Source organism: Panthera onca, chromosome A3 (genome assembly GCF_046562875.1).
Source record: "Panthera onca isolate mPanOnc1 chromosome A3, mPanOnc1 haplotype 2, whole genome shotgun sequence".
NCBI lineage: Eukaryota > Metazoa > Chordata > Mammalia > Carnivora > Felidae > Panthera > Panthera onca.
The window spans coordinates 81,001,744-81,015,100 of NC_138341.1; positions in this window are offsets into that span (position 1 = coordinate 81,001,744).

A 13,357-nucleotide genomic window follows, 5' to 3' on the forward strand; every position below is an offset into this window, starting at 1 on the left:
GTGTCGCTCCCAAGCAGTCGTGAGGCCTGCGCTGCAGAAGCTCAGGGCTTCTCAGAATCAGAGACAGTGGGCCTTTTTCTCAAGTTGTAAAAATATCCTTCCAAACATGTTGTCTAGTGTCTATCTGATTCCCACCATATGAATATAATCTTTTAAAAACCATTTTCCTAATGGGAAACATTTATGTTGTTCCTGAGCTTTCAGTATTTTGGACAGGAACACGTCTGTGCTTACATTGTGTTCTGCTGATCCTTCCCACTCCTCCACAGTGGTTGACTCCCTGATCATTCCTATGATGGAAGTGGCCTTCCCTCCTGACTCTCTGTAGCCTCTCTGGGTCACCACTGGGGGTAGGTCCACCACCTCTACATCCTCCTCCAAGGGTCCACCACATGCATGCGAACAGAACACACTGTGGACATTGAGTAGTGGCCTGTACCTCTCAGAGAGAGTTGCTGGGACACCAAGTTACATGTGAATTCCAGATAAATAAGCAGTGGTTTTTAGTATAAATATATCCAAAATATTTCACAGGACATACTTATTCTAAAAAAATGTCCTCATTTATTTGAAATTCAAATTTAACTGGGTTTCCTGTGTTTTATTTGCTCAATCTGGCAACCCCATCTTAGAGGGCTTCTCTCTGCAGTTTTAACCAGCGGAGCCCTTTATTTCATTTCTGTGAAGAGCAGGATGTGATTGGCTTTCCCTCTGCTGAAAGTAGGGCAATGGGGTGCTGGTGCATTTCAAGAATTAAAAGGATTAATTGCTTGTGTCTTCCCCGTACTGGTCTTCTTTAGCCTCAGAATTGCTACTGTTACTTCCCTCCCTCATCCTCATGGCTCAGCGTCAGCTTTGGGCCCAGATCAGTTGTTCTCTATCCTTCAGAGGTTGGGAGCTAGTGTTTGCTTCCATCAGAGGTTTGTCCATTGACCCCTGTGGGTACATATCCCTCCCAGGCCAGAGTGAGATGGGCAAGGTGAAACACATTAACCCTCTGGCCTGGTGTACTCCATCTGGTAGGTGGAGGAGATGCAGGCCCTAGTGGTTACCAGTTGCAGGCCCTACTGAGTGAAGATCAGCCAGACTAGGACAGTCCTTTTGAAAATGGGCTCTTTAACCACCAATAGAGCACCAGGCCTTGAAGAATGGAGGAGTTAGCATAAATGAAGGAGGGAGGAGAGAGGACAGTGAGACCCACTTGGGAGCCTATCATGGCTCACTAGAAGTACAAGTGTCCAGAAGCCTCCCAAACCAGGTCAAGATGCATCAGCTCCAGATAAAGAGGGTGCAGGATCCTCCGGTTTATCCCCTCACCTCTCACAGAAGGCATACCTGTCCCAAGGATCACCTGGCCTTGTATGTGAGCAGTGTCCATCTGAATATCCACTCCGCATCAGTTCAAAGTTTCTTTATTGAGCATTGGCTATATGCCAAGTATAATACTAGGCACACGCTATAAGGCTGAGAAAGAGACATGTTCTGTCTTTAAGGAATCTACATTCTCTTGTGGAACAGAGACACATAAAGAAGACATTTCAGCCCTGTGAGGTGGGTACTACCAGAGCAATATGTGCAAAGCACTGTGGGAGCCCCAGACAGTGGGTTATGGACATACATCTGGGCTTTCCAAACTGCCTCAGAGAGTGAGATCTCCCCTGACACAGACCCCAAGAAGCAGTCAATACCTGTCATTTCAAGCCATGAGATTGAGGGAAAATACTTTTTTCAAAAGGCCACATTTTCAAGAATAACTTAGCCCAGCTTACCCAGGGGCACCTCTTGGCCATGGAAACCCAACACAAGAAGCTGTTTGTTCAAACGCTCATTACACACAAGCACCTACCACATCTCCGGGCATCCTTCCCATGCCCATCCCTTCTCTTCACCAGACTCCATCTGCCAGGGCTAGTTTGGGCAAATTAATGAGCAATAAAGAATCTTATTTTCACATATTGGCTCTGCTGAGAGCTCCTAAGAACATTCAAAGTGGGGCCAAGGTGGGAGAGGAAAACATGGGTTTTTTTTTTCATTATTTTACCTACAAGATTAATTTGAAGGGGGGAAAATAGGCCTGTTGCCCTAACTAGTTGGATGAGAACAAATTCCTCATTAATCTTAAATATGTCACCTGGAGGTGATTAAAGTAAGAATCACTAACGAGTAGTGTTCCTGGAAACAGACAAAAGCACACACAAGAAATGGGATGGGTCCCCAGTAGCTCCTCTGCAAAAACAAAGCTGCCCTCTGCAGAAACAGAGCTGCTCTCTGTGAGGAGAACAGGCTCTGGAGGGCCATGGATTAGGGGCTCCTTGCATGACAGGGTCTGATGCTGTCTGGTCAACTGGCAATTACTCTACAGTGATTAGGACTTTGCTCTGATATAGCAGAAACTGGAGATGAAATACTGCAGGCTCTTGGTATCACCTAAGTGGCCTTGGGAGGCATAGATAACAGTAAGGGGAGCATGAGCCACTTAATGATCACATACAGTCATCTATAGGCAAGTTGCAAAGCTCTTTGCCTTTATTAACTCATTTGTCTTCTTACTACCCTTGAAAGCAGGCAAGGGTATGGTGTTTTCAGGCAAAGACTGCTCGTTGGTTTTCTAGAGAAGCTTAGAAGTCCAGCCCCTGGTATCATCCTCAGATTGCTGTGTGCTTAGAGAGAGCCCTTTAGTTCCTGCAAAAGTGGTAAGAAGGGTGTGAGGAGGGAATGTCAGCAGGAGAGGGGGGCCAATGTCCAAGGAAAGTTGTGCTACTCTTTATCCAGCCCCTCTGGAGGAAGACCTCCAGTTCACCCAGGAGTCCTTGTGGGGTCCATTATGGCATGCTTTCTGTTTGCTCAGCTTCCTCCTTATTTATTTGAACAGAGGAGTCAGGTGGGAGAATCATAGTGCCCTTCTTGGTGGCCCTCTAGAGCCTGCTTTCCTTGAAGAGCTAGGGAGGATGGCTCTGTTTATGCAGAGGAGCTACTAGAGACCCATCCCATTTCCTGTGTGTGCTTTTGTCTGTTCCCAGGAACACCACTAGTTAGTGGTTTTCACTTTAATTGCCTTCTCCAGGTGATATATTTAAAATTAAATATTTTTTCATGTGCTTATTTACCATCTGTATATTCTCTTCAGTAAAATGTCTGTGCATGTCTTTTGCCCATTTTATAATTGGATTGCTGAGTTTTGAAAGTTGTTATATATTCTAGATACTCATCTTTAGTCAAATTTGTGATTTGCAAATATTTCCTCTTAGTCTGCAGCTTTGTTTTTCATCCTTTGAACATGAGCTCTCACAGAGCAAAGGTATTTAATTTTGATGAGGTCCAACTTGTTGATTTTTCTTTCTGTGCATCACACTTTTTCTGTCAAGTCTAAGAACTGTTTGCATAGTTCTGGTTCCTGAAGATTTTTTTCCTACATTTTTTCCTAAAAGTTTATAGTTTTGTGTTTTACTTTTACATCCATGATCCATTTTGAGTTAATTTTGTGTAAGGTATAAGGTTTATCTCCTGGTTCTTTTTTTTTTTTTAATTGCATATGTCTAATTGCTCCAACATTATTTGTTTAAATATTATTGAATTGCCTTTGCATCTTGTCAAAAATTAACTGGCGTGTTTATGAGGGTCTGTTTTTGAATTTGCTATTGTTTCATTGATCTATATGGCTAGCCCTCTGGCACTGCCATGCTATTTTGATTACTATATACACAGGCCTTAATAATGGGTAGAATGACTCCTGCCACTTTATTCTTCTTTATCTGGATTGTTTTTAGCTATTCTAGGGCCTGTACTTTATCACAGAAATTTTAGAATAAGACTCTCTTAATGTTATCTCATTTATCTTGCTGGAAAACGTCACTGGGATTTTGATAACAAATGCATGAAACCTATAGATCAGTTTAGGGAGAGTTGACATCTTTGCTATGTTGAGTGTTGCAGTCCATGAATACAGTGTATTTATCCAAGTATTTAGGTCTTCTTTGATTTCTTTCATTTGTATTTCATAATTTAAATGTAATTATCCTATACATGTTTTGTTAGATTTATAAGTATTTCATTTTATTTGAAGGACTATGAGTTGTGCCTCATTTGCTTAAATTTTGGTTTCCACTTGTTCATTATCAGTATGTAGAAATACAGTTGATATTTTATGTTGATCTTATATCCTGTGTCTTTACTGAACTCACTTACTAGTTCTAGATTTTTTTTTTGTAAATTCCTTGGGGTTTTCTCACTAGACAATCATGTTTTCTGCAAATAAAGACACTTATATTTCTTTTTTTCCACTCAGAATGCATTTTTTTCTTTTTTTTCATTTTTGATGTTTATTTTGAGAAAGAGAGAGAGAGAATATGTGATGGGGGGAGGGCAGAAAGAGAGGGAGACACAGAATCTGAAGTAGGCTCCAGGCTCTGAGTTGTCAGCCCAGAGCCCGACATGGGGCTCGAACTCACAGACTGTAAAATCATGAGCTGAGTTGAATCAGGATGCCTAACCAACTGAGCCACCCAGGTGCCCCTACCTTTTATTTCTTTTTCTTGCCTTATTGCAATGGGTAGAACTTCCAGTACTGTTTTGAGTAAGAGTGGTGAAAGAAGACATCCTTGCCTTATTCCCAACCTCAGAGAGAAAGCATTCAGCCTTTCACCATTAAGTATGATGTAAGTTCTAGGTTTTTTGTAGATGGTTCTATGAGGCTGAGGAAGTTCCCTTTTATTCCCAATACACTGGGAGTTTTTTTCATGAATGGATGTTGAGGTATGTCAAATGTTTTCCTGTGTCAATTGATATGATCATATTTTTCTTCTTTGGCCTGTTGATATGATGTATTACATTGACTGATTATCCGATATTGAAACAGCCTTGTATATGTGGAAAAAACTCCATGTGGTCATGGGAGACGTATAAATGTATATATTGCATGTATATGTGTATATACATATATATACACACACATCCTATTGGTTCTGTTTCTCTGGAGAACTCTAACATACCAGCTTACATCTGTTTAATCTCCTAAGAGAGGTCTCTATTCACCCTCAGACCAAAGGGCCATGAGAAGGGGTTCCAGGATCAGAGTGAACACCCCTGTTTTGAAACCCAGGCCTCCTCTGGCACACCCTTATGTTTGGTTACCCTGAAGCAAGCCTTCTCTCCTTCAGCAGCATTATTCACAGGCCTCTTATTTTGTAGGCATTTTCTCCCTAGGAAATGAGGGAGTTTTCTTCTGTAAAGCAGAGGCACTCATCTTCAGTGAGAAAGAGATTGGTATGGCCATCAGGGTTTCCTCACCTAAAAAGTACCAAAGTCAAGACAAATACCCTGAAACTTCTTTCTCTTACGTTGAGAATGGCAGAAAGACCAAAGAGCATGGGAAACACTTAGGGGAAATGTGCTGGTCTGATGCTACAGAATATGATAGAATGATTGAGAATGTGAGCCTTGATGTCACTCACTGGGCTGGATATGGGGAGTAAAGGCATAGGGTTGGCTGTGCTGAGCATGGTACCCCTCTTAACAAGCAATCTAGATGGAGATGTGGGTTAGATTTGATGAAAGCTTGTCTGCAAAAATGTTTCCATAAGAAATCCCAGTAAGCCTTCACATATAACATTTCCAGAGAAGTCAGACTTTGATTTAAGCTTAAAGACAAAGACCCTGGATTTCCGTAATATTCTATTTTAGGAATAGACTAGATCACCATCATGCTAGGAAGTGAAACCCATCTTTTCCAGCTCAGGTTGTCTGCATGAGTGGCCTTTTTGGTCCTCTGAAAAAAAGAATTTCTTAGCACCAGATCAAAGCCACTGAAGGAAATGACATATTGGTTGGGGGTGGTGGTGTTCCCTGTCTAAAGGTAATTTCTTAGAATCATAGAATCTCAAATTTGGAAGTTACTTTCAAGACCATCTAGTCTAGTTGTTCTATACTCCAGCCGTACATTAGGATCATTTGGGGGAACCAGTGAAAAATATCAATGTCTGTTCCCCACCCCAGAAATTGTTTTTAAATGACCACAGTTGGGGCCTGTACACCTATGTTTGAAAAGCTCCCTAGGTGATTTTAATAGACAGCCATGATTGAAAAGCGCTGGTGCAGTCCAACCTTTCCCCTTGCTATGGTGTGCCTTAAGAGATTCAGATTACAGAATTTCTGAGCTTGTTGCCTAGCATATAGGAATACATCCTCTCCCAGGAAACTCACTAGTCCCCAAGGTAGCCGTGTTCTATTTTTGGTTGCCTTCTGTAGGTTGAGTTGTACTTGTGTCCCTGTAGCTATCTCTTCTACTCTGCTACTTTCTGGGGTCCTGCAGAACAATCTCTGTTCTCTTCCTCAGGCAAGTTCCTCAAATATTAAAACACTGTGCATCCAGAGCCTTCTCCCTGCAGCAGTCCTCCAGATGGCATACGAATTCAGGGCCTGGTGGGCTTCAGTTCATCAGTATCCTTCTCATAGATCTCTCTTGGTAGTGATTTATTTGGATGCTTAGAACTTCTGGCCAGAGGTTCATGCCTTGGCCCTGTGAATCACTGAATGTATCCCTGGCAAAGCAAATGCTCCCTCTGAGCCTTCATTTCCTTGTCTGTAAAAGAAAGTGATTGGAATATAGATGAATCCCCAGCTAGTGCCATGAGTTTCTAACTAGCTGTCTGTAGTCAGTGCTCAGGATTATGAAGAGAAAAATAAAGCCAGTAAATAATAAATAACAGTATTATCTTATATGTATGCTATGCTTTGTATTTTTCACAAACATTTTATCATTCTATACTTTCACTTTCCTTAGGAAGTGGGTACAGTGTGACTATCCCCAGTGCAGATCCAGGGAGCTCATGTGAACTGCTTTAGGTTACCCAGTTAATCATGGGCACAACAGAAAGGGCAGTATTAATCACTCTTTACTGTTAGTTCTTTATTCTCTGATTGAACACCTAAATCACATAGTTCTTAAAAGAACTGGTAGTATCTTCTATGCCTCCAAGATCCAGGAGAATTCTGGGGTCATGGGCCCTGTATTAATATTAGTTAAATTAACCAGTTTTTTTTGTTTGTTGTTTAACCCTCCCCCAACCCACCTCCTCTCTGGCAACCACCATATTGTCCTCTGTATTTAAGAGTGTTTTTGTTTATCTCTTTTTTTTGTTTGTTTGTTCATTTGTTTCTTAAATTCAACATATGAGTGAATACGTCATACGTCTTTTCTCTGTCTGACTTAACATCATACCCTCTAGGTTCATCCATGTTGTGTATGGCAAGATATTCATTTTTTTAAGGTTGAGTAATATTTCATAGTGTGTGTGTGTGTGTGTGTGTGTGTGTGTGTGTGTGTAGCACATCTTCTTTATCCATTCATCTATGGACGGACACTTGGGCTGCTTCTGTATCTTGGCTATTGTAAATAATGCTGCAGTAAACATAGGCGTGCGTGTATCTTTTCAAATTAGTGTTTGTTACTGTTTTGGGGTTTTTTTGGGGGGTGGGTAAATACCTAGTATTGGAATTACTGGATCATATGGTAATCCTGTTTTTAAGTTTTTGAGGAACTTCCATACTGTTTTCCACATGGCCACACCAGTTTGCATTCCCACCAACAGTGCATGAGGATTCCTTTTCCTCCATATCCTTGTCAACACTTGTTATTTCCTGTGTTTTTGATTTTAGCCATTCTGACAGGTAGAATGTGATACTTCATTGTAGTTTTGATTTGCATTTCCCTGATGATTAGCGACGTTGATCATCTTTTCATGTCTGTTGGCTATCTGTGTGTGTCGTCTTTGGGAAAATGTCAATTCATGTCTTCTGCCTCTTTTTAATTCGATTATTTGTTGTTGTTTTTGGTGTTGAGTTGCATAAATTCTTTATATATTTTGGAGATTTACCTCTTATTGAATGTATCTTTTGCAGGTATCTTCTCCCATTCAGTAGGTTGCCTTTTTGTTTTGTTGATGGTTTCCTTTGTTATGCAAGAGCTTTTCACTTTGGTATAGTCCAGATAGTTTAATTTTGCTTTTGTTTCTCTTACCTGGAGAGATATAGCTAGAAAAATGTTTCTATAGCCAGTGTCAAAGAAATTATTGCCTATGTGTTCTTCTAGGAGTTTTATGATTTCGTGTCTCACGTTTAGGTCTTTAATTCATTTTGAATTTATTTTTGTGAATGGTATAAGAAAGTGGTCCAGTTTTATTCTTTTGCATGTAGCTGTCCAGTTTTCCCAGTAGCATTTGTTGAAGAGAATGTCTTTTCCCCATTGTATATTCTTACTTCCTTTGTCATACATGAATTAACCATATAATCATGGGTTTATTTCTGGGTTTTCTGTTTTGTTCTATAGATCTATGTGCCTATTTTTGTGCCAGTACCCATACTGTTTTGATCACTACAGCTTTCTAGTGTATCTTGAAATCTGGGATTATGAAACTTCCAGGTTTATTCTTCTTTCTCAAGATTGCTTTGTCTATTTGGGGTCTTTTGTGGTTCCATACAAATTTTATGATTTTTCTAGTTCTGTGAAAACTACTGTTGGTATTTTGATAGAGATTGCATTAAATCTGTAGATTGGTTTGGGTAATATGGACATTTTAACAATATTTGTTCTTCCATTCCATGAGCATGGAGTATCTTTCCATTTGTTTGTGTCACTTCAATTTTTTTCATCAATGTTTTATAGTTTTCAGAGTACAGGTCTTTCACCTCCTTGGTTAAGTTTATTCCTAGGTATTTTATTCTTTCTGGTGCAATTGAAATTGGGATAGTTTTCTTAATTTCTCTTTCTGCTACTTCATTATAAGTGCATAGAAGTGCAACAGATTTCTGTGTATTAATTTTGCATCCTGTGACTTTACTGAATTTATTTATCAGTTCTAGTTGTTTTTTGGTGGAGTCTTTAGAACTTTCTCTATGTAGTATTTTGTCATCTGGAAGTAGTGAAAGTTGTACTTCTTCCTTACCAATTTGGTAAGGATGCCTCTTAGCTAGGACTTCCAGTTCTATATTGAATAAAAGTGGCAAGAGTGGACATCCTTGCGTTGTTTCTGATCTTAGAGGAAACATTCTTAGTTTTTCACCATTGAGTATGATGTTAGCTGTGGGTTTTTCATATATGGTCTTTATCATGTTGAGGTAGGTTTCCTATAAACCTACTTTGTTGAGAGTTTTTATCATGAATGGATATTGTACTTTGTCATTTGATTTTTCTGCATCTATTGAGATGATTATGTGGTTTTTATCCTTTCTCTTGTTTGTGGCTGTATCACATTGATTTGTGAATATTGAACCATGCTTGCATCTCTGGAATAAATCCCACTTGATCATGGTGAATTATTTTTTAAATATATTGTTGCATTTTGGTGTGCTAATATTGAGGAGTTTTGTATCTATGTTCATCAGAGATAGGTGGTTTCTAGTTTTCTTTTTTTTTTTTGTTGGGTCTTTGGCCTTGGTATCAGAGTAATTCTGGCCTCATATAGAATGCATTTGGAAGCTTTCCTACCTATTCTGTTTTTTGGAATAGTTTCAGAAGAAACTATTTGGTAGAATTCACCTGTGAAGCCATTTAGTCCTGGAATTTTGTTTGTTGGGAGTTTTTTTGTTTCTGATTCAATTTTATTGCTGGTAATCGGTCTGTTCAAATTTTCTATATCATTCTGATTCAGTTTTGGAAGGTTATGTGTTTCCAGGAATTTATCCATTTTTTTCTGCATTGTGCAGTTTGTTGGCATATAATTTTTCATAGTATGAATTAACCAGTTCTTGCTGAAAGATTTGGATGTCTGTCATCATAAGGAATTCCAGTGGTTACAGAGTGATCTGTCTCCAGGGATGGGAACAAGCTCCATTTCTCCACTGGGTGGGGGACAGGTGGGGTGTTCAGGCCCAGCTGCCTATGAATCACTCAGGGTGCTTTCAGAAATACGAATGCCCAGGCCCTTTCCCAGACCAACTGAATAGGAATCACTGCATGTGGGGGCAGGCAGTACATGTTCTTAAACTACACCAGATGATTCTAAGATTGGGGCTGAAACTGTGGTTTTCAGCTTGCTTGGGTATCAGAATCATGTGGAAGGGCTTGTTAAAACCCAGATTGTTGGGTACCACCCCCAGAGTTTCTAGTTCATTAGGTTGGGACGGGGCCTGAGAATTTGCTTTTCTATCAAGTTCCCAGGTGATACTGATACTGCTGCTCCAGAGACTACACTTTGAGAACTACTCAGATAAAGGATTATGTAAATAGTGAGGGTTTACTTGTCAGCTCAGGAGATGACAGCCACATCCTCTGTTTGGTATCCAGAGGTCACAGCAGTGAAGGCAGTATGTGCCAGTCACAGAACAGTGCATTTTACAAGCACCAACTTATTTAATCTTGATGCCCCCACTCTGAGGTTTTAAGATTTCCATGTCATAGATAAGGAAACTGGGACAAAGATAGGTTAAGTAACCCGCCTAACTCACTTATTTAGTGGCCTAATTCAAATTCAGACCTAAGGCCATATGGGACAGACTCCTAAATTCACACCCTCAACCACGTTTTCTAGAGAGGAGATCCAGATGCTCTGTGGTTACTTGGTGTCACCCAGCACGTTAAAGATGGAGCTGGAACCTGGATTCAGGTCTACTGGCTCTTAAGCCAACTGTCCTTCCATTCTGCATAACTTCCCATCTCACATGACTAATAGGTTAAGGTTAGGATTCGGGCTACTGGTTATATACAGTTAATTAAAAATGATAATATCTAGTCCCTCAGAATTAAAAATATATCAAAGCACAAGGAACACTGATGTCCTCTCCCACCTACCCATTTATTCCATCTTCCTACAGCCCCCAGCAGTAATCCTATGGGATGCCTTGGGCATGAACCAGAACCATGAGAGCTACTCAGAGCCATGTGGCACCCACCAGCAAGGTGCACTCACTGCTGGCACAAGAAGCTTTAATTCCTGTGCTGATTTGTTTGCTGATTCAGCAAGGATTCGTTGAGTGCTTACTCTGTCCCAGGCACTCTTCTAACTCTGAAGCACATGGTGAAGAAGACAGGCAAGGCCTTTGCCTCAGAGAGAGAAAGGAAGAAATAAAATCATTTTAGGTGGTGATTTTGAAGGCTTCATGAAGACGATTTTAAATGGTGATTAACCGCAGAGTGTAATTTAAATTGAGAGGTCAGGGAAGAACTCTCTGAAGAGGTAACAGTTGAACTGAAACCGGAACAGCAAAAGGAATCAGCTATTTGTAGAGGTAGGGGAAGAGAGATATGGACAGAGTGAACAACCAGGGAAGAGCCTTGAGGCAGGAGCAAGCCTGGGATTTCCCAGGCAAGTGTGGAAGCCAGTGTGGCTGGAGAAGAGGCGGTGGGGAGAGGGCAGTGTGGACACAAAGTGTTAACTTATCCTCTGCGTGACAGGCAGGGGTGAGTAGACAAAAGCAGGATGTGATATGGCCAAGTGGCTGGTAAGGAGTGGATGTGGGGGCCAAAGTGGAGGCTCATGGAGCTGTGGATGATTAAGATGCTTGCAGACTTAGGCTGGGACACAGGCTTCTCTGTAGAAGTACCTGTCTCTTCACGGGCATGATGCCAGGTCCTCTCACTTCTCTCTCACAAACAGCATCTTTACAGCCCTTGGGGAAGTGTCACTTCCTTTCTGGCAGTTCTGAAATGAGCTTGTTTGCCACTCAGCAATTCTCTGATTTATGAACTTTCTAGCCCTGCATCTTGGCAAAGGTGCATGATTTTAGAGGAAGCTTCTACTGAAATGAAGAGTGAGGTGGGGGGACTTGGAAATTGAGTCTGGCGATGTGGGCCCTATCCCTGCCATACGCAGAGTCCCTCACTTGACACACCTCCAGTTGTTGTTGGCTGTGGGCAGGTGCTGGCTTATCCTTGGTGGCCCTAGGCCACCCCTCACTGCTCTCCAGGCCCACCCAGTGCTGCCCCCACAGAGGAGCCCAGAGCCTTACAGAGGCAGTTTATGGTCCTACCTCCACTCTTTCAAGCTGATGAGTTTTAGGAAAATTACTTCATTTCTCTGAGTCCCAGCCCTCTCTCACAGGATGGGATATTAAGAGGAATATTCCATGAATGCACGTCAGGGGTGGCACTGGGTAGTTCTGTGTAGAATTATTATTGTTATCCTTTTGGTCAGTAACTCTACTGAGTATGGTCAGACCCATGTTATAAATCACCTTGTAGGATTAGATCCAGTAGTACTGTATATCTCCTCCTTACCCCAGCCGCCTCTCTCAGAAGCATTTAATAAAGAGAGCAGCTATTAGTTGTGTAATAATAACCAACAGCTATCAAGCAGTGATGTCCCTGTTCATGCTGGAAGCACTTTACACACCTTGTATCATTGACTCTTCACACTGTGTTATGGAATCTTCCTAACAGCCCTGTTAATCTTATTCTATAAATGAGGAGACTGAGGCCTGGAGACAATCCGACTTGTCCAAGGTCACCCAGCTAGAAAGTGGCTTGAGTGTGAGGTCATCGGTTCTAGGATTCTGGGCAGGACAGCTAAGTTCTCAGAGCCCCAGGCTCTTTATGCAAGACTTCACAATGTTGTGATATGCACTGAATAATTTAACGCATTCCACAGCTGCACAGAAGTAGAAGACATCACTATTCCTGGCGCATTTCCAGGATCAGCTCAGCTTTCATTCCTCAGTGCCCCTTTGCCTTGATCAATTCATCAGACATGCATTGCCAGGGCCTACTAAATGAGACAGAGGTCAGGACACTTACATAAGTCATAAATCCAACAGCTTCTGTCAGTGGGAGAGACTGGAGCCAATGCTATGTGAAGATCAGAGAACTTTCTAGAAAGGCTTCTATAGGCCCAGCAGGTTCAGGACACAGTGGACCCTGGCTGTTGGTCTGGTTCGCCTAAAACCCCCATGCCTGGCTTTTCCACCCCAAGGCTCTTTAAGACAATGGCTCTTCACCTTTTGGGGAAACATGTGCCCCGATGCACTGACTCCCTAGAACAATGCACAATTTCAGGACTTCCAATTGCCCCAAAGCCTCATGATAACCCAGGTAGATGTGGAGCTTTAAAGGGAAGCATGGGAACTCTGACCCCTGACTGGGGCTAAGGGGAAGGCTGCCCTAGGCATCCTGAATTTTATGGCCTGCCCTTGCAGAATGAGATTCACACTGGGCAGGCATGTCTCAAAGTCATCTTTCCCCTAATTTCACTTCTTTAAGTGGTTGGTGTTAGCTTAGCCAGAGAACACTTCACATTCAGCATAATCATGAAGCAGCCTCTGAAGGTCTGCACCTCAGCAGCCTTCCTCTCTCTCTAGCTCCTTGTGGGCTCTGGCCATCCCTGGCCTCTTAACCTCCTATATACTGTGAATGCCCCAGGTTTCACTGTGA